The 23064-nt window shown below is 48.5% G+C and overlaps 1 long non-coding RNA gene across 1 annotated transcript; it reads left to right on the forward strand.

The window, feature by feature from the left end:
* On the forward strand, nucleotides 1-20243 carry LOC135821455 (uncharacterized). The gene is made up of 4 exons (XR_010554360.1): nucleotides 1-41; nucleotides 5598-5669; nucleotides 19970-20036; nucleotides 20183-20243. It is a non-coding gene; the product is annotated as an uncharacterized LOC135821455 (long non-coding RNA).
* The last annotated feature ends 2821 nt before the right edge of the window (nucleotides 20244-23064 follow it).

Raw genomic sequence — 23064 nt, forward strand, 5'->3', positions numbered from 1 at the left:
CCTGCCGGGCTGTTGAGCGCCACAACCAAATTACAAAAGCTGTAAGTCATGTTGTGCATGTACAGTAAAAACGCGTTTTTTGGCGTAGTTCTGTTCTTTTGAGATGTGGCAAATGGGATTTCGGGATTTGGCATTTCGCTAATTGATCTCATGTACCCTCTCCCACCCTTTATGACCTGAATCTGACGCCGCTTGTGGAAGACTTTTCCAGGTAGAACTCCGTGTTGGAAGCAAAGAGCTGAGATACCGTCTTTACAGTATCCCTGGCGCATTCCTTCAAGACAGGAGCGGAAACACCGTCGGGTCCAGTCGCCTTTTTGAGGAATTCAAGACGAGCTAGAAGTCTGTGGACTGCATTGGGACAAAAGTGAACTGTCGTTAGTGCATGTGAGCCAGTGAATGTGTTCAGTAAGTCCATCTTGGTAAATTCGCGGCCTTGTTGTTGGAAGAGAAACGTCCATTTTGGTATTGTTCAAGCACGCAACTGGCTGTACACTAGAGCAGTGATCCCCTGTCGCTTTGTGTCAAAAAGGCCAAAGCTAGCAAGTCTGTACACGATCCCAAGTACACTGATCTAAATTGTCAGAAATATGGACAGTGGACTCACAAATAGATATTAGCAAGAGTCCATAAACAAGAGTATGCAACTGTGATCTCTTTTCTATGGGCCAGATGCGCTGCGCGCTGCCTTCATTACATCATTCAGCTGCAGTATGCGCACTGCGGAAAATCAAACAACGCACTTTCCCTCCAGTTTGAAATGAACTTTCGTACGGAACTGGAGTTCACGCGCCAGAATTCAGAGATTTTGTAGGTACTGGAACGAATCGAGCAAAAACGGATGGGCTCGTGTGAGAAATTGAGAGTTTGGATGCATGCTTTCAGAGCGTGATGAAGGCAAGTTACGTAATGAAGGCAGCGCGCCGCGCACTGACCCATAACCACAGTTGCATACTCTTGTTTATGCACTCTTGATATTAGGTATGGCCTCTATCAAGAGTATGTTAAAACCTTGCCTCTATCTATAGTGGCGAGCTGGGCCAAAGTATTTTCTAACCTCGAATGGATACATTTATACCAGCACACAACCAGATTCAGAAACAAATTGCACATACAATGTAAGCATTGGATTCTGATTTTTGTCCCCTTTTATTTTTAAGATTTTTGAGCGTTTCCGTGATCATGTTGAAAAGAATCCTTCGACACCTTCGTTCGTTTTAATTATAGAAGGTTCGAATGGGAATTTGAGACTTTCGTTTCACCCCTAATTATTATTATTATAGGCTTTTCCGCGTTGGCATCGCCATGCAAGCTTGGCTAGCCTTCGCATAAGCTGCTCCATAATGATAAGACGAAACAATGAATGCATGTATATACGATCTAGGACAGAACCAAGGTTGAGGATATTTTTGAAGAAAGCTGCAAGTTGTATTAAGGAACACAATGTTGGAAACTCTACGAAAGTAAACTGCAAGAATTTTTTTGGGGTTGTTCTCATGATTATTGTAGTCACAGGTTGTGTTAGTAGCATTAAAGGTTGTGTTTTCACAGGTATATCGTTTACATTCCTATTCATTTAGGGGCCATCCGTAATTATCGATATTTTTCACGAAACGAAAAAGTTTAGTTATGACCCACCCCTACCCACCCACCCCCCTGAAACGAAACAATAATTAATTGACTTGAGACTTTGTGCAGAAAATGATCTTGATTGGCTGTTACAACACACACATATCCTTCACATGCAAGCACTATTAACCCTTTACCGGCAAGTAATAGTTACTTGGTCCGGCTCATCGCAATTGTCGCTTATCTCCCACGCACCTTTTGACAGGTAAAACCCAGTCCGATCACGATATCGAACTTACTTTTGCTTGGGAGGTTGTGATGGCAAGATCAAAGGAGGCACCAAAGAAAAATGATCGCGACTAGCACTTTGAATCGCGATGTGTTCGACTTTTTTGGGAAGTGGGAATCTGGCCATTCACTGTCTGTGTTGCCAAAAGCCAAGCGCGCAGCGACCCGAAGACCGGAACTGTTGCAGGGGCAACTGACATCCAGGACGATCCTGGAGAGCGTGACAGGCACACGCGTGCACGGCAGAGGAGTACGAGCCGCATGAGCGTCATGCTGAAGAAGAAAGGTATTTTTGATGCGATGCGCCCTGCCGACGGTTGTTGTTCCTTGCTTGGTGGACCTAGCACTAGTAGTAGCAGCGGCGTTACAAGAGTCGTGGTCAGCGTATCCAGCGGAGCGTATGACAGCTGTCTGGAGAGGCCCGTATGCCTCGAAGGCTTTGTTGAAACACGCTGTGGAGACACACAGGTCACACTGCCCACGGTTCCTTCAAGCACCGAAGTGACAGCCACAGCTGTTCCTTTCCCGTTGCTGCCATACGACAGCCTGACTGAGAAAGTAAGAGATACTCTATCTACGCCAGCAGCTAGACACCAGCAAATGTCAGCTCATGTAACGGCGCGGCATCTCGAGTGATGCAGAGATGTGAATGAACTCTGAACCTGTAAGAGTGTGAGTGCAAGAACGCGCTCCTTCGCGGATTTATTTCGTGCATTTTGCTTACCTTGCTTCCTTTCTTTGACTCGCTTCACCTGATTCCATTGCTGAAATTTTTCTTGTGGCGGAGAGTATTCTTGTATCATGCTTTCTCACTATGCCTACTGGAAATTTCACAGAGCGGTAACAAAACTCCTGTTCTTAGTGGCGATAGATAAGCGACAATTGCGATGAGCCGGACCAAGTACTTTTGTATATGAAATCCATAACATTTTTGAATGATGCCAATAATTCACAGCGAGGCCACATTTTGTATGATTGTGCAAGTCAGTTATGTTTTCTTGGAAGTCTGGTACTACCGGTACTTCTTGACCATGGAAACATTTATTTTCACCTACCACACACATACCCTGCTAAATAATTGGCACCTGTACGTCTAAACACGGGAATAGTACACATGCAAATTGTCAGAGTTCCGACATTGACATGATACTGCCAAAACAAGTCGACTTCGGAGCAGAAACAAACGCCATAGCTATCACAGACTTCAGTGAATCAGTGGTCGTGCCTCGCTCGCAAATGAGAGCAGCATTGCCCTAGAATCGCTGTCGGAAAGCTCCGTAAGGTCGCACACACGCCGCGCTGCGCTGCCGGAAATCAGGCACGTAGAATTTCGATGTCCTAAATTTCCGTCTCTGGAAGACTGTCGACACGGGGATCACTCTCCATGGCTTCCCCACCATAAGCACGATCAGATTCGTCCAGGTACAATACGACGACATTGTCTTCAGCGGCTGGCGCTCCCCATGTTTGCGTGAGAATTTACTTGGCGTGCGCTCCGCTCCGTAATTTGAAATTCTCTTGCATCGGCGGCTGGAACTAAGTATTTATCTTTCTGTCGTCGGTCCCAGAGCGAATGACTGCTAGGTCCTCGTCGGAGAAGTCATCCGAGGACGAAAGGAACTCACAACTGCACTGAGTACTGAGTGGTATCACTGCATCCATGCAGCACTTGCCTGGCCGCGCGACGTACTGTCGATCTACTTCGAAGTACACAATGTATGCATGCATCAATGCATGCAGTGCGCGTTGATTTTTCCGCTTTCGATGTTTTTTTTTCAAAAAGAAAAACGGTCACTACCCACCCACCCAGAAATGAAACTTTTTCGTTTCGTGAAAAAGATCGATAAATACGGATGGCCCCTTGCAGGATCATATTTTCACAAAATATGTTAGTGAACGATTTATGTTATTGTACACCGTACAGCCATGCAGCTGCCACAGGTGGAAGTAGTATTAGGCTTTGATGTACTTGGTCCGGCTCATCGCAATTGTCGCTTTTCTATCGCCACTAAGAACAGGAGTTTTTTTACCGCTCTGTGAAATTTCCACTATGCATAGTGAGGAAACATGATACAAGAATTCTCTCCGCCAGAAGAAAAAAAATTCAGCAATGGAATCAGGTGAAGCGAATCGAAGAAAGGAAGCAAGGTAAGCAAAATGCACGAAATACATCCACGAAGGAGCGCGATTTTGCACTCACACTCTTACAGGTCCAGAGTTCATTCAACTCTGGATCACTCGAGCTGCCGCCCCGTTGCATGAGCTGACATTTGCTGGTGTCTAGCTGCTGGCGTAGACTGGAGTATCTCTCAGGCTGTCGTATGGCAGTAATGGGAAAGGAACAGTTGTGGCTGTCACTTCGGTGCTTGAAGGAACCGTGGGCAGTGTGACCTGTGTGTCGCCACAGTGTGTTTCAACAAAGCCTTCGGGGCATACAGGCCTCTGCAGACAGCTGTCAAATGCTCCGCTGGATACGCTGACCACGACTCTTGTAATGCTGCTGCTAGGTTCACCAAGCAAGGAACAACAACCGCCCGCCGGGCGCATCCCATCAAAAACACCTTTCTTCTTCAGCATGACACTCATGCGGCTCATACTCCTCTGCCGTGCACGCATGCCTGGCACGCTCTTCAGGATGTCAGTTGCCCCTACCACAGTTCCGGTCTTCGGGTCGCTGCGCTGGGCTTTTGGCAACACAGACAGTGACTGGCCAGATTCCCTCTTCCCAAAAAAAGTCAAACACATCGCGATTCAAAGCGCTAGTCACGATCATTTTTCTTTGGTGCCTCCTTTGATCTTGCCATCACAACCTCCAAGTATGTTAGATATCGTGATTGGACTGGGTTTTACCTGTAAAAAGGTGCGTGGGAGATAAGCGACAATTGCGATGAGCCGGACCAAGTATGTTTATTATCACATTGCTGCATAGGTCTTTCCACTCTTGTCGTGACTGGGCGATGGCATGGAGGTTTTCAAGTTGCTCACGTTTCTTGAGTGACCCCCCGATACGCTGCAAGTCCTGGTGCAGACTCAGTGGCAGAGTTGTACGTGGCCGGCCCCGCCAGGTGGCAGCGGAACTTGAGTTTTCGAAGTACCGTATTTTTCCGGTTGTAAATCGACCTTGTATGACTGGAAATAGAAGGAGAAAGGGTGGGGGTCGACTTGCAACCGGGATTCGACATATAACCGGGAACTATCAGTATCTTTAAAAAATGACCTGCAATGCATGCACGAGTGCACCATGTGTACACATGTTTGCCAGTTAATTGGCCTTTTTCAAGGATTGGGAAACTTTTACCCTCCTATAGGGAATGTTTACATGATTTGTTGATGTGTCAGTAGCAGAGAGTGGTTAGTAGTGCTTCTTTTGGTGAAAACTTCAAAACGCGCCAATTGAGACCTCCGGATACGGGGGTCGACTTATAACCGGGGTCGACTTCGCACTTCGCACTTTCTGACCGTTTATCATCTCGTTACCGTCGTGGATAGTTGCTGCATAACTCGTTCTCATGTGTTTCTTCTCTTTTTAACATTTTATTACTGGCTCAGGTTCCGAGTTGAGACTTTCTTCGAGTGCCGACTCTTTTAAAAATAATCTTTCTCTTTTGTATAAATAATAATAATCCCTAGTTATAACTCGTAACAGGTTGTCTTTCTCCTCTGAGACGCCAAATAGAGTAATAAGAAATTCTTCCAAGAAGTGATATCCATCCTATCAAAATTATACTTTGTTCTCCCAGAGATTTGAAAGGTAATCAACTTTTTCACCTACCTGCCGGGCTGTTCAACGCCACAACCAAATTACAAAACCTGTAAGTCATGTTGTGCATGTACCGTTAAATTATTTTTTGCGCACGCGCAATAATTATGTTAACACAGAAGGCGCATGCTCTGTTCCCAACAAACTCTCCAGCGCGCTCATTGTTCTCCGAAGTCCACTGTTCTTGACTTCAGTTCTTGCTTTGTCCGCATTGGCAGTGTATTTCTTTCTCAATTCTTTCCTCACGGAGATGCCCCGTGTACGTAAGCAGTCGGCCCCCGGGCCCAGGCGTTCCAGTCGCAGGCGCGCCTCGTCGTCCCTGTATGCCGACACTCCAAATCGAGCCCCTGCGGACCATAAGGCCGATCGTTCCGGCGATGCCCGTGGGGAGCAGGGAGATATCCCGTCCGCCGTTCCCCAGCCGGCCAGCTTACTCACAACTGGGCTAGATCCACGTTCCGTTACAGCGGCCGTGTCGACGGCCCTGCACTCCCTGCTGACTCGTGTCGAGCGCCTTGAGGAACGAATTTCAGCTCGCCAGGATCCGGACGGCCATGCTCAGGCGGCGGTCCCCTCAGTGGCAGATGTGGTCCAAACCGCGTCCAACTCCGTCACCTATCACCTGCCACAGGTCAACTCCGGCCCGATGGACATTTCCCTCATGGAACCCGCGCTGCCTCCGATCGCAGCGCCCATGGCGAACACTCCTTAGTCCAGCTCTAATGTTCCCATGGTCCCGCGTAAGTTGCTTGACAAAATCACACGCGGCGAATATATTGAGCTGGAGGATCTCCTCCCGGAGAATGTGGGTGCAGGGTCCGAGCCCTTGGAGCTCAGTACCGCCAACGGAGAGGGCCGGCGTGTGTCCCTCAATTTATGTGTGACTAAGAAGTGCTCCATTGTCGACTTCACTGCCTGGCTGGAATCCTACACAATCTACATGGCCTGCACACTGAAATATGTGCCATTCCGAGCACTGGAGCTGGTGACGTACCAGCACATTATCTTTTACTGCCAACCAGCAGCTGTACTGGGGTATGACCGTGCCTTCCGTGCAGCGGTGGCAACAACCTCGCCTCGTTGGGACGCAATCGACCAAAGCCTCGGGAGCCTGCACCTGATCCGGGCACCCCGACCATCATGTCCGCGCTGCACAATGCACCACAACCGTGACTGTTGCCCACAGTACGGCCACATGCTCCAGCTGGCACCAATACCAGCCGTCCTACTCAGCCATTTTTGGCCGGGGCGGGCAGCACCCGCCAGATCTGCCTCAACTTCAACCGTGGCCGCCCATGCCAACACCAGCCCTGTAAACACTTGCACGTCTGCTCAACCTGCGGTGACCGAGGTCATCCCACCGCTCGCTGCACCAACGACGGTCGCCGGGGACCCCGCCAGACGGACAAGCCCGTCGCAGCGAAGTAGTCTCCCCACGCCTCTGTGCATAGCCCGCCTAATGACTCTTTAGCCTCGTATTTCTACTCGTGTCCTCTCTGACTTTATCCTTAATGGCTTGCAACACGGGTTCCCCATTGGCCACTCTGGTGCTTCTGTATCTATCATCTCTGGCAACCTCCCCACTGCCATCGAACATGCTCAGTTTGTACAACAACAAATTGCTGACCGGGTCCGACGTGACAAATCGGCCGGTCCTTTCTCTGTCCAGCCTTTCCACCCATGTGTATGCTCTCAGCTCGGCGTAGTGCCCACGAACAACGGGAAATTCCGCCTCATACACCACCTGTCTTACCCTGACCGTATGTGTAATAGTTTTACCTTGACACTTCTTGCTTGTCTTAAGGTAACACCTTGTGTTCCTACTTGTCCCACTCCTGCGGTTCTCGCCTTTCTTTTGCTTTATAACCTCTGGTTTGAACATCATTCGGGGAATTCTCCAATCAATCAAGTCTATACTGTTACACTGGTAGCTTGAGGATGGTTGAGATCATCGTTTCCCCTTTGACTTGCCTTGTGCTCCTGGCCGCTACTGCTCTGCTATACGCCGCTTTCCGTGAGATCCGCCGCGCTCGGGACAACGTGGCTGCTACAGTTGGACGACATCAATTACCTGCTACATCAAGCTCAAGTCCTCCGGATCTAGCCCCTTGTCGATCGCATTCTCTCTCCCAGACAAGCCCGAGCGTCAAACGAGTTACCAGAGAACCAAATGTTTTCCATGGCAACCCTTCCGAGTTCAAAGAGTGGGTATTTACGGTCGAGTTAGCCTTGAAGTGCTCACCTCAAGGTGACCCGGAGAGCCAAGTTAACTTTGCGGCTAGCTACCTCGCTGGGAATGCGCGTCTTTGGCTAATTTCCTCCACAGAAGCAGGTGAGCAATTTTCATATTGGCATTCTTTGAAAAGCGCCCTAGCGCGAGTGTATGGCCCGCACTATGACGGGGAAAGAGTGCGGTTGGATATGTTCTCTATCCAACAGCGTGGGTCAATTGAATCGTACGTAACGGAGTTTTCGCGGCTAAGTTTACAGGTGCCGGAACTTGACGAACTCTCCAGAGCCTTGCTATTTGTCAACGGCCTGCACGGTAACATGCGGACCTTGGTAGTGAAGGAACACCCCACTACACTGTCATCCGCCGTTCGGTCAGCGCTAGCAGTCGCCTCAGACAGCCGATTTCAGCGCAGACCACCACTGGCGACCGCGCCGGGATTCGCACCACCATCAGGTAGCAGAAAGCTAACAAAACTAGGCCCCGAGGAACGTGAGACATTACGAGCCCAGGGGGGGGGGGCTGCTTCGCATGTCGTCGACCAGGCAATATGGCCCAGAATTGCCCGCAGCATCGAGATCACCCAAACGGTCGACTAAGGCCGATTCGATTACTGACGCAGCAAGAAAAGGCATCACCTGCGTGTAGTGTGTGCTCCGTCCCTACCCGTAACCGATTCAGTAGCCTCACTGTGGAGGATGTTGACGATGATGCTGCATGCTCCGAAGCCAATTTCAAGCGAGATGTTACACTAACTATTGAGGCCCAGGTTACCAGCGTCAATGTGGAAACGGAACAGGAGCTCCTGCGTGTAGAAGGCAAAATCAACGGTCGTCGCGCGCTTATGTTAATAGATTCGGGCTCGACCCATGATTTCATTGCCAAACAGTTTGCCAGGAGAGTTAACCTGCCAACCGAAATTGGCTCGGAAAACCTGAATGTCACGCTGGCTGATGGAGCATCAAGCTCGTTTGCCATGGAGACGACCCATGAATTGAAGGTTATCGTAGGGGACTTCAGCGATAACCAAACCTTCACGGTGTTCCCCCTTCATCGCTATGACGCTATATTGCGGAAACCTTGGTTAACGCGTAACAATCCAGACATAAACTTCCGGACGAATGAAGTCAGGTTGAACTCGAATGGTTTGCCTTGTGCGTCGCCCAGTCAAAGCGAACCGACCGCTCCTGTGGAGGCGATGTTCATATCTGGTCGTCAGGCTAGGCATGCTCTTAGGAGTGGAGACGAAGGTGTTCTGGCGTGGGTCAGCGTAAAAGACGGCATTGGCAAGGAACCTCCCGACAAATCCACTCAGAACGAGCACCCAGATCTCAAGGCCATGTTCCGTGACTATGACGATCTTTTCCCGGATGATCTGCCAGCTAGACTCCCACCAGAGAGGTCTGTAGACCACGAAATCCGCCTGGAGGAAGGCTCATCAACCCCATCGCGACCTGCCTATCACCTGCCCAGGCCAGAAATGGAGGAATTGAAGAAACAGCTCATAGAACTCTTGAAAAAGGGTTTCGTAGAACCAAGTAAGTCCCCCTTTGGTGCACCGGTGTTTTTTTGTCAAGAAAGCTGATGGTTCGTTACGCATTGGAGGGAGCTAAACAAGATAACTGTTAAGAACAAGGCGTGCTTGCCCAATGTGGATGATTTATTCGATACCGTACAGGGCGCTAGGTACTTCACGAAACTAGACCTCCGATCAGGGTATAATCAGATTCGCATTCAAGCTGAGGACGTGCCCAAAACCGCGATTAACACTCCCTTTGGGCATTACCAATTTAGGGTCATGGGATTTGGTCTCACCAATGCACCGGCAACATTTCAATCCATGATGAATACGATTCTTCAACCATATCTGAGGGAGTTCGTAGTCGTGTTCCTAGATGACATACTCATCTTCAGCAAAACGTGGTCGGAGCATATGCAGCATGTCCGGTCGGTAGTGAGCGTGCTCCGGGACAACCAGTTATTTTGCAAACGGTCAAAATGTGAATTTGGCATGGAGAGTGTGCGGTTCCTGGGACATTGCATCGATGGACTGCACATCGCCCCTGACCCAGACAAGATTGCCGCAGTAAAGGTCTGGCCCGCTCCGACTTCCGTCACAGAGGTGAGGCAATTTCTTGGATTTACGAGAATTATTTTAGGCGATTCATAGATCAATACTCATCGCTCTCTAAGAACTTAGAGGAGATAACGGGAAAACATGCACGATTCGAGTGGAACAGCTCTCGGCAACATGCCTTTGAATCGCTAAAGCATGCCTTGTTGAATGCGCCCCTATTGCGGCAGGCTGATGTGAACCGACCATTCAGAGTGGTAACAGATGCAAGCGATTTCGCCTTGGGATGTGTTCTTCTCCAAGAACTAGAGGAAGATGCCTGGCATCCAGTGGCTTATGCTAGCCGAAAATTGTCTGCTGCTGAACAGAATTATGCAGCTACAGAAAGAGAAACATTGGCCGTAGTGTTTGCGCTTAAGACCTGGCGCATCTACCTCTTTCAACACTTTGAGGTCATTACAGACAACATGGCGGTAGTTTATATGAAAACAAAACCAAGCATTACAAAGAGAGATGCGCGATGGGTTGAATTCCTAGCTGACTATGACTACACAGTCCGTCACAGACCCGGCAGAGAGAACCCTGCAGATCCCCTTTCGCATCGCCTAGATCTCCATAAGAGTAACCTCGTGGAGAATGCAGTACCACGTTTGAATGCTATTGAGTATGCTTTAGCAATGAATGATGACGTGTCCAATACAATATCAGATGCCTACCAGAGAGACAAAGAGCTAACTCCCATCATAGAAAGATTGAAGCATTCTCTCCGAGATAATTTGCATTATCGCTATTATTGGGACGAATCCACTGATCGCTTGTACCTCAAGGCATCCCCCAATAACCGGTTGTGCATACCACAGTGCGGTGTCCGGTTAAAGCTCATTCAAGAACACCATGAGTGTGCAACGGCTGGCCACCCGGGTCGTGATCGAACGTACTTCCGCCTAGCACGTTTTTTCTACTGGCTCCGAATGGGTCTCGATATCAAGAGATTTGTCAAAACCTGTGATCTCTGCCAGCGAATGAAGGGAGGTCAGCCACGAACAGGGCTTCTCCAGTCACTTCCAATACCTAATAGTCCTTGGCAGGATATCTCAATGGATTTTATTGTTGGATTGCCCCTTACTTCTCGTGGCTTCGACGCAATTTACACCTTTGTGGACCGACTTACGAAATGCGTACATCTTGTTCCAACAAACTCCAAGATTGATGCTAAGGGCAGCGCTCACCTGTACATTCAAAACGCGTTTCGTCTGCACGGGCTGAGCTCGACCATTGTTTCCGATCGCGATCCACGATTCACTGTAGCTTTTTTCAAAGAAGTATTCTCTCAGCTTGGAACTAAATTGGCATTCAGCACTGCTAACCACCCTCAAACGGATGGTTTGACACAGAGAGTTAACCGGCACGTGGGAGATGTTCTAAGACCATTTGTGAACTTGAGACAGGACAATTGGGATTCGCTTCTACCACTCTGCGAGTTTGCAATTAATAGTTCATAACAGTCATCTGTAGCTAATACACCGTTCTATCTTAACTATGGGTTTGGCCCTAAGTCACCGCCCGAATTCATTCTTACGGGAGGGGAAAGGAGTGATTCGGTCGATTGGCTTCATGAGCAGGAAGCCGCACTAAGGATAGCTCGAGATGCAATGCTCGACGCCCAGGCAAGGCAAGCTCTATACGCAGACCAGACGAGAACGCCCAGTGATTTGAAGGTTGGTGATAGCGTTCTTGTCTACAGAGACTTTCTACTGACCCCGGAAGCTCGTGGCCAGCCCTCTCGGAAGTTGCAACCCAAGTGGTTTGGTCCGTATCGTATCCAGGCTAAGATTGGAGCGAATGCTTTTCGCTTGGAACTACCCCGTGAACTTCGCTGCCATCCCATGTTTAATGTCACTGCTGTTAAACGCTACGAAGAGAACACGATTCCTGGAAGACACCAACCCCCGCCTCCGCCCTTCACAGATCTAGATGGACACACACGCTATGTTGTCGAAGCCGTTTTGAATCACCGACACCGCAGTGGTGAGCAACACTTCCTGGTGCATTGGAAGGGTTACCCCAGCAGCGAAGCTACGTGAGAGCCCGCTGGCAACCTATGTGATGAGTCTGGTCGGAATATTAAACCGCTGCAGAACTATCTAGCCTCACAACGACAGCAGCCTTGATCTAACTGGGCTGAGCCATATGCATCTCTTACTGAGATAGTTAATAATATGTTATAGACTGATATAGTTTTGCGTCATCACCTTGTGAGAGTGATGAAGTTGAGTTGGATTACACTTCAATGTGGTTATGCATGTGCATGAGTGATTATTTAATATTCCCCTTTCCACAATTGCATCTCCTAACTGGATTGTGCTATCTAATAGAACCTTGGGCTTCCTATGGGGCCGGGAGAGTGTAATAGTTTTACCTTGACACTTCTTGCTTTTCTTATGGTAACACCTTGTGTTCCTACTATTCTCACTCCTGCGGTTCTCGCCTTTCTTTTGCTTTATAACCTCTGGTTTGAACATCATTCGGGGAATTCTCCAATCAATCAAGTCTATACTGTTACAGTATGTCTGTCAATGGTGGAATAAACAAGGATTCGTTCTCCCTACATTATGTTACAGTGGACGATGCAATTGAGCTTCTGCAACGTCAAGGTACCGGCGCCTTGATGGCGAAGCTCGACATACGCAATGCATTTGGTGACAAAGTCTGCCAATGTTCACACATATTCTCATGAAATGCTTCCACTCCATTTTATTTGTGATCACATTATAAAAAGTTCACACAAATTGAGTGTCAGCAAACACACAATGTCATAACAAACATTTCTTTAATAATAATCATACCGCTTGCATGTCTTTATCTCTATACATTTCCTCATATAATTTTCTTCATCTTTCTGTGAGAACCGGACCTATTGGCCGGTAAGAAGGCAATCATGTCTGTGTAATTGGTGAAGTAAAATATAAGTCAACAACAACAACAACAACATTTCGACTGGTCCCTGTCGCACCCACTGCATACCATTTGTTGGGTTTCCAGTGGCGGGGCCAATTCTACTATGACAAAATACTGCCATTCGGTCTGAGGTCCGCACCCTACTTGTTTAACTGCACTGCGGACGCACTTTGCCAGATAAGCTGTGAACTGTTCCCCACCTCCTGCACCTTCTGGACGCCTTCTGGCTCTGTGTCCCTGCAAAATCAACGCTATGTGCTCAGCGTCTGAACGTGGTCCTCTCCGAATCCCGCTACCTGGGAGTTCCCATTGCCGACCAAAAGACAGTCGGCCCAACCTCCTGTCTCACCTTCCTGGGCATCGAACTGGACTCCGTCCAGAAAGTGGCTCATCTCCCACAGGACAAGGTTGACGACATCCGCTCCAGACTATTGGCCTTTCGCCAACGCCAATCCTGCCGTCTACGGGAGCTTGAACAGCTGTTGGGCAAGCTGAACTTTGCCAGCCGCGTCATCACGCTGGGCCGTACATTCATGCGCCGACTGTATGATGCCACGCGCAACGTTTCCAAGCCCTACCACCGCATCCGTCTCTCTCCAGAACGTCATCTGGACCTTCTTTGGTGGTCTAACCTACTCGATGGCTGGAATGGCAAGTCATTCTTCCTCGATCTCCAGGAGATGCTGGCCAGCAACATCCTGATAGAAACTGACGCATCTGGCGCCATTGGGCTTGGCGCAGTTTACGGCACGCATTGGTTCGCCGACACCTGGTCACCACAACACACACACGTGACTCCGCTCTGCATTACGTTCAAGGAGCTGTATCCCATCTGCATTGCATGTGCTACGTGGGGCCACCAGTGGTGTCGCAAGCGTATCCGCTTCCATACCGACAACGAAGCTGTCGCCGCTGTTCTCAAGTCTGGCACCAGTCGCTGCCCTAATGTGATGTCACTCCTACGGCAGCTCTTCTTCATCTGCGCCAAGGGTAACTTCATGGTCACCGTCCGTCACATACCTGGAACTACTAACATCCTTGCTGACGCTCTCTCCGGGCAAGATTTCAAGCAATTCCATCCGTGCCACCCTACCGCCGCTCACATGCCCACTCCCGTGCATGCTCTTCCGTCCATTCCTTGCCTTGCACAGCCGAGTGACAGAAGTCCACATGCAAAATGCCATGGAAGCTTGCAGCACCGGTCCTGGGTAAGCGCTGATCAGACAGACTGAGCCCACTTATTGTGGGTGCCAAATCATAACCGAATGTCACCAATGTACCGACTGTACTTCCTCCGCGTCATCGAAATTGTCGCAGTTTGACTTTTGATATAAAACGGGGTATTTACTCACCAGCACTCGTACCAGAGGCAAGGAATCGGACATATGCGATGGTCATCAGTATAGGGTGACGGCAAAGTTCTATTTTCTGTTATTGGAAGCTGGAATTTTTGAACTAGACGCAATTTCTTCGCTGATGTCGATGAGATGGTAATTTCGACTCGGTGAGATCAGTCAGGCGTTGCAGCCTGCGCATTTCTCGTGCTTATGGCCATTCAATCAAGCCTCATCACTGTTTCACCTTAGCTGAGGTGAGAATGAATTCGTGGAACAAGTGGCAGCGCTTGGAGAAACATCGAGGGGTCAGCAAACTAAATGCCTGCAACAGCGATAAAATGTGTCGCTCTGGCCGAGACACTCAGTACTACTACTAGTACATGATTGTACCTGCAAGAGCCGTGTACTTTTGCAGACTATACACATAGTGCTAGTGATGCACGCGCAGGTGCCGTACCATGATACCAGTGAATCAGGGCCGAGCAGTGATGCTGAAAAAGAGGGCGCGCTGGACGTGATAGTACACTTACCTGCATGAGCTGTGACCACACAGCTAAAATGGGCATGCCACGGCTAAAAAAAGTTCATTTCAAGATCGAGGTGATACCGCCGACGGTAATCAACCGACCTCGCAACGATCGTGTATTCTTACTAGGCTTCGTTGGTGGAGAAGTAGAAATCATCCAGAGCTAGCAGACGACAAGCATAGCAGCTCTTGTCCTGTGAAGAATGTCAAAGCGTTTGAGATGAGGCGCGACCAACTTTGAACCTTCCTTGAAATATTTCGGAACGATAATTTTGCGTCCATTGACATCAGGGACGACGAGGACTTCATCTCTGCATGAAAACTCTCAGTCCAACTGTCCTGGAACGTTACTCTAGTCTTCAGACTATCATACTGTGTAATAAGTTTTGAATGGTTTAGGTTATGGAGTTGTCAGTAACAAGTGACAAGTCAATAGTTAAACTGCGACAATTTCGATGACGCGGAGGAAGTACACTCAGTAACGCAATATCACTCTACTACAGTAAGATCGGGCGCCGAAGAAAGCAGGGGCTCGAGCGCAGCCTAGGAAAGTTCTTTAATTTTTGATTCTAGCCCGACCGTTCTTATTCACCCGCGCACGGCGAGTCGAGTGACGTCATGACGTTTGTCATGTACATGTACATGTAGTGCAATGTAGTACTTCTAAACTAGTGGGTGTCGTAATTGGGAATGAATGTACATGTAGCAGTTACTGTTTACACGTGTACGTGACATGTACTCACCTCCCATACATGTACAATGTAGTGTGTTCTTAAATCTGATAATTCTAGCCTGGACTGTTCTTAAATTTTGCGGGTTGTCCAGCCTGGGTGTTCTTCGGCGAGGTGTTCTTCGGCGCCCGATCTTACTGTGTTGTCCACAATCTGTGGCACCCCCTCTACAGTTAACCCTTTGAGCACGCATGACGTATTAATACGTCACGTACAGTGTCACTGCACCCACGCATGACGTATTATTACGTCGTGAGTGTACATAGCGTACAAACGCGATTTGCATGAACCGCGTGAGTTCAAACTATCGTAACTCGGTCAATTCTTGGCCGATTCTCACGATCGAAATATGTATCTGCAAGAGAAAACTCTCAGCTTGCGATAGAAACAATCGCCGAAGCGATACGACCCCGGGTTGTTGAGATATGCAACTCGACACGGCAAATTCAAATCGATTTTTTTGCGAACTCTGCAGAACGCGTATTTTCCATTTTCGATCATTTTCGCGCTATCTGCTGCCATGGAAACTAGATTCAAATGATGGCAGCGGATCTGGGGAGTTCTCAAAAAAATTTGAGCTCGATACGAGCAAGGAGAGTGAAATGGCAGCTGAGGATTTGATCCCCTGGCCGTGCTCAAGTCTGTCGAGCGCGTGCGTGAAGTTTGCCAGACTGTAGCATGGGCTTTTGGTGTCGCTCCGAGCTAAGCTTGGAACTATTTTGTTCCTCGCCTCAAGACCTTTGCAGGAAGCTCAAGATCGTGGAATTCGTCCAAAGAAAGGTAAAGTTATCGATCCTTGAACAGCTACTACTTTCATAGGAAAAACGCGATTTTTGCAGGTGTTGACGTGGGGCGGCATTCAGGTAGCGTCGTGCTCAAAAGGTTAACAGTGAATAGGAGGTTCTCTATTTGGGGAGTCAACCTCGTTACCAGGCTCCTCATACGGCTCATTCAGCCTCTCACACTCAGACAGCTCACTCAGCCTGGAGGGCCCCGTCTGTCGTTTGCGGGTTTAGCTCCCGAACGCGGACCCGCATGCCCCGTGAGTCAAGCCCGGAGATAAACTGGTCTTTTGTCAGGCTGTCGAGGTACCCCGTGGCCATCTGGAGGTAAGCTTGCCGGGCCGGGGAGCGAACCGCCTCACAGAAAGTACCCAGTTGTTCGTCTTTGGCCTGGCGACGAGCTTGAAACGTTGCGCGATGGAGGTCAACGCGTTGCGCTGGATCAAACCGAGCTTGCAGCGCCTGGACTAGCTGTTGGCGGCCTCCGTTCCTAGTGGCCGCTCGGAGCGATTGGTAATACAGCTGGGCCTCGCCTTCCAGTGCGAGACCCAGGAACTGCGTCTGCTGAGCGGGGTTCCAGTTGTTTACCGCGGCCACCTGATCGAAATGCATCAGCCAGGGCGCGAAGTTGATCTCCCGGCGACCCTTGTATTTTTTTGGCTGCACATGGTACGCCCCTCTCGGTGGTTGAGCAGGAGCGGGCGGAGCTGGAGCTGCAGCGAGCGCAGCGACGGGTACCACAGCAGGTACATTTGGTTGGGCCATCGGATCGGAGAATGTGTAAAGTAACAAAGTTAGGTATAGAATGAAACAAAACGAATTTACCGCTGCCACCAATTTGTAGCGGGCCGCAGTCTCTCGGAGGCAAGAATGCACAAGGGTCTCAGTGAACACACTGTACCTGGCAATTGAAATGTAACTATAACTGGCAATGACATTAACTGGCTCAAAAGAATCGTGAACAGCAGCTTTAATGCACAGGCAGACTCCATATGCTAATGTACGGGGATACGCTATCGAACGGAGACATGCTATACGCTACACTACGTCAGTTGAAAGAGCATGAATAGCTGCAAAATCTCTGAAAATTTTGTCTCGATCTGACCAGCCGTTCAAGAGTTATTGCCGAAAGTGTGCCCTTGCAAGGAAAGATGTTTTTTATGCTCGCTGTCAGTTTTTGGCAGCACTGTATTTGAATGTGAGCAGACCGTGCGCAATTTGTCGTATCATGGAAACACGCGGAAGTGTGCAGAATTTTGCTCCAAGTCCAAAAACACGTTTTTAGCCAAGTATTGGGCTGGACAGCGGCGGGCACCCTCGTGTGTGACGTTGCAGATATGTGGCTTGATTATTGTAGTTGACGTTGATTTAGTGACTTTGGCAAGTTTGAGTCGTGTCAAGAAGTCAGGTAGGATTCAGTACTAGGCAGTAGTGGAACGCGAGTGGTAGTCTTTGCCATTTTTTGAGGGTATCTTGGATTTGGTGTGCAGCGCTGTGGAAATGGCTTGCTGTGGAGGTCCAAGTGCTAGATGTTGTATCAAAGGTACCACCTCGTAGCACGTGCTAAACCTAAAAATATCTAAATTGACTTGGGTTTGTTGGGATCTGTGAGAGAACGCCCACTCGTTCAGTTCAGGGATCGATTTACTTTGATTTTTTGCAAAACAGTCACTGCTACACAGTTTTACAATTGACTAGCAACTCCCAGTATTGATCAGCAGTTTTCCTTCATCAAAAGTTTACATGTATAGCTGTACAATAGCAGGATTTTGTACAGAAGAGGACAATAGCTGCAGTTGCTATTTGCTTTTCCAAGCGAATGTTCGACCTGAATATTTACGTTAGAGTTTTCGCTTGGGCACGTTACATGTTCAGCGTCCATCCGTCTTCGAGTTCTTCACAACACAATGTCTTTCAACAGGGCAGTTCCACTGATTCCTTCGACAAAGAAAGCGCTCAAACGATCGTGACATTTCGTGCAAAGCACATCGAATTTCGCTTTTCTCCTTTTCTTCATCGAAACGAATCGCCGTGTACAAAACTTGAGAAGACTGCAGTCATGTACGACCAGTGCTAGTGCAGTGTCCAAAATCAAAAGAGTGCGATCCGCGAGTCCGCGACCCGCGTGGACTGAGCAGGACAGGCCAGTTGGTTGGAGTAGTAAAATACTACTCCTGGACCCTAGTCAGCAGTGTGTACAACAGTCGCATGTATACTGCACACAACTGGTCTTTGTAGTGCAGTGCATCGCAGTTTTGGGCGATAAAAAACGAAAAGCGAATCGCAACCAGTGAATTTTGATTCGCAAACTGCGATGCGAACCCGGATAAATCAATCCCTGCAGTTGTAACAGATTCCAGGGCCCCGTCGAGGGGCCCTACCCCACCGCCCATGGCTGCTTCTGGACTTGTTTTAGGTTTGGATCCCGCGCACGGACAGAATGGGCACGAAAATGTTGAAAAATTGTAAATTTTGGCGTGGAAAGTCTGTGAGCGAGGTGTAAGAACTTTTAACTCATGTCCAGAGGGCCAGAATAGTGGCAGGAGTCTGCGGTCAAATTTTAACTCAAATCCATTGAGGGACACCAAAGTTACTGTCGATTGAATGCCATATGAAATTTATGGGTAGGCTGACCCCTTTAAATGATAATTACAAAATAACTACGCTCCGTAGCCACCCGTAGACGCCAACAGCTTGGGGTCGTAAACAGAGCCGCCCACATCCTCACCTGCGCCGGCAGGACGACCGTGTATAAGGCGTTCGTACCACCAGTCATGGAGTATTCGCCTCTTTTGTGGATGGGAGCTGTGCAGAGTCACCTCCAGCGCTTGAACAATGTTCAGCGCCACGCACTGGGTACTATCGGCCCTGGTGGACATCTAACCATGCTAGCCACCCGCTGTACTGTTGCCCCGCTTGCCTGCCCGTACAAGCTGCACTGCTTGCCTGGTCCTCCGAATCTGCTCTCTGTTTGCCACAGCGTAATATCCCCTTGACCAACCCCAGAACTCTCAGCGAGCACGGTAGTGTCATTGACCATGAGCACCAGCTAGGCATTTCCCAAATCGGCCCAATTTTGCGCCTAATCGGCTTTTCGATTGGCTATGAGAATGTCCAAATTCGGCCATATTATCAGCTTAAAAGGCAGAATTCGGCTCAAAGCAGTACTTGAAATCACAGTATAGATGTGATTTTATTGTAATCTGCAATGAACTGTCATTAAAACAGAAACAGAAAAATAATAAGGCACCCATTTTGATAGTCCAGGGGATGGCCCAAGCCTGGTAAAGAGAATAAAAAGAGAAAAGAAAAGACGGATATTTCACAGGAAGTACAAGTACAATAGGGATACAGTGCAAGTAGTTAGTTCTCACAACGCAAAGCCACGCTGCACAACAGCCAAAAGCTGCAACCTTACGTTAGAGAGCCCTACGTTAGAGAGCCTTCGCTGCACATCCAGACGTGCACCTCCATAGATGTACATTTACTTGCACGCTGTAGAGGCACTAACACATCCATTCCCGACGAATTCAGCCTTCAACATTTTCTTCAGACTTCGTAGCTCACACTTTGTGTGAATCTACATAGGCGGGTGGGACACAGCCCTCATTGTAACCCACGCTCCAACTACAAACTAGTACGCAAAATAGAATAAAAAGATATTCTTCCAGGAAGTGATACACATCCTATCAAAATTCTACTTTGTTGTCCTAGAGATTTGACCGGTAATCAACTTGTTCACCTACCTGCCGGGCAACACTACAACCAAATTACGAATCCTGTAAGTCATGGTGTGCATGTATTGGAAAAGAGATTTGTTTGAGTAGTTCTGTTCTTTTGAGAGGTGCAAATGCATATAGCACGGTATAAAGAGATTCTTCTAGGAGGTGATTTACATCCTATCAAAAATCTGCTTTGTTCTCCCAGGAGTTTGAGGAAAAATGATATTGTTTACCTACCAGCCGAGCTGTTCAATGCGACAACCGAATTAGAATTTCTGTAAGTCTTGTTGTGCGTGTATCGTAAAAAGGCGTTTTTGTTGGCGTAGTTCTCTTCTTTTAGGATGTGGCGAATGGGATTTCGGGATGTGGCATCTAGGCAAAACGCGGATAATACCAGTAGAATAATTGGCAGAATTCGGTACTTTTTCTGGTAAGTTTCATGTATGTTTTGTAAGTGGATAAAGGAATGGAGCAGAATTCGAGGAATTGCCCGCCATTAGGTTTGTATCGTTCTTCCAATTTCATTGCTTTTCGAGTAGAATCTGCCACCTTTTCGAGCAATATCCGCCAATACCTGGTGGCATCTCGTTGTGTGATGATCAGTTGATATCGGACGGATAATAGGGACCTTTTGCACCACGCGTACGGATACAAAACGAATGCTGATTCGTCACCTGTGTTCGAGGATTCGTCAGAGTCCCCGCGGAGAGCTCGTTTTCACGAATGGAAGCCTCTTCATTCGTAGCACGCTCCGAATCCGTCAGGTACACATTTTTTTGCAATGTACACATGTTTTGCCAGGTACACATTTTTCCCTTGATTCCATGATCCACGCATGTGTACGCGAACACACCCGTACGCCAAGCTACCGGCCGTATTCGTAGTTGCCATGCACATTTGCAAAACCTGAATTCTGTTTTCAACGACACTGCACTGGGACAAAAGTGAATTGTGCTTAGTGCATGTGAACCAGTGGATGCTGTGTTCAGTAAGTCCATCGTAGTAAGTTCAAGGCCTTGTACACTGCATTTGTTGGAAGAGAAACGTGAGAGTCTCCGAGTTCTCATAACTTGCGGCCCTCTCGCAAGCTTTAAGGTGGCTCATTCCTCAATTTAAAACTAGTCCTTTGAGCATCCTTCTGTGCATGTTTGGGGTAGATATCATGAAATATTATTATTTTTTGCCGCTCGCGGATTCCAACCTCCCCCGTAACTATAACGTGTAATTAATTAATCTGCTTGCGGAACTGTTTCCTCCATTGTGGACTCGGACGCGTAGCACAGAGGCTGTATTTATAAGTGCAACAACTAGGCACAAAACTGACAGAGTACTGAGACATTCGACGTCCTGTCATCTAGCTTCAACACATTTCCGTAGCATTCCAACTCGGAAGGTTCAAGGTTAAGGAGAGACCAAAGAGGGGAAGATAAGTGCGACGAAAATTAGCACAAGCTACAGTCCCAACGGAACAAAGAGTATCGTTTGTTACTGGACGATGACGAGACAAGTAGAATATTTGACAAAGCAGTCTCACTACAATTCGAAGCAGCAAAGCAGCACACCACTCAACTTGGGTGGCTGAGAAATATCAAAGATTAATGCAGAAGGGGGATGCTTTGCGAAAACGAATTAGTGTCTATTTACAGTGGTGGAGAGTTACTCTTAACTCGTTTCCATATGTCCTTCGTCCTTTCTACATTTATTATTGGCGCAATATCCGAGTTTCAAATTGCACACCTGATGAGCTGCCATGAACCATACGGCGAAGCGTACGTCGTGTGAAACAACTTGTTTTGTAGTCAACTAGTCTATCACAATGTCATGCATAAAGGTGTACAGTAGGAGTTTGGCGTTCGCCTTGTACAATTCGTTTTTGCAAAGCGTCCCCTCTGCGCTGGTTGTTGATCTCCACGGGCATCAGACTGGGTGTACTCAGGGGCGGACACAGGGGGGGGGGGGGGGGGGTGGGGGGGTTCAGGGGGTTCGGACGGACCCCATAAAATAATTTCGACCATGGGTCCAGTCGATTTTTTTGTGGTATCCACGTGCGCAGCCAGCGAAGTGTAGCGTACCGCGTAGCCAGCAGCTAGTACTAGTAGACTACTTCACTGGCATGCATCCTGCATGCATGCCAGTGTCATGTACAGGCAGTGCAGGTACTAGGTCACTGCATGCATGCGCATATGCAGTGGTCGGGACTGTTGTACCCTTACCGTTCGAATCGAAGTGTCTGTACGCGTATCATGTGACTTGAAACGATCTACAGTTCAAGTGGTGGTGCAACAAGTAAAAGGTGGAAAAACTGCCACTTGTCCTCCTTACCTTCCTTGTCGTTTTGTTTTATTTCGCGCCTGCTGGAGTGTAGGTTTTCTCCGTCCCGAAGATAATGTTTGTGTTTGTCGTGTAGTTTGCCATGTCGCGACGTCTGCCAAAGAGGCGAGCGACCGATCAGTTGCCATTGAGCTTGGCTTTGATCCGCCGTGGACGGCGCGAATGTGACGACACGGAGTCCCAGCCAAGTTGTCTGTACCCAGTTCTCGGAGTGGGATGCTGGGATACCCTGCTGAGAGATAGTGTTGGTGATATGTGGCAACACACTGGCTTTCGATTTGTTTGGATGAGCCATCCTTCAATCGCAGACCAAGACCCACAATTAGGACCATCCGTTGTGTCTTCCTTGTATGACCGAAGGTAGATAAAGAGAGCCACTCATAGCGTGCCGCACCTGCTGGAATGGTGTCTGCCAACTTTTCTGTCAGATAATCAGAGCGGTGACTGGCAGAATCGAAGAGAACTGTCGCCATGACTCTGGAGCCCTCTGCACTCTCAATCTGAACTCTCGCTGTTTGCAGGTAAACATCACCACTTGCGATAGACGACTGAAGTGCAGCAGTGGGCTGCGTTTGAGGGGCTGCTGTGTCAGCAGCTATGACGACACTGGTTGATGCTGCACTAGCCGTTGTTGTGCTAGATGCTGGTGCCTCGTCAGCCACAGGTTGATCAGCTACCAGGTTGGTACTGTTGCCAGATTTCTGTTGAGATTCAGGGCAGATCGTGACATGATGTTGACCCATGCGAGAACACACA

The sequence above is a fragment of the Sycon ciliatum genome, chromosome 7 (assembly GCF_964019385.1).
Source record: "Sycon ciliatum chromosome 7, ocSycCili1.1, whole genome shotgun sequence".
NCBI lineage: Eukaryota > Metazoa > Porifera > Calcarea > Leucosolenida > Sycettidae > Sycon > Sycon ciliatum.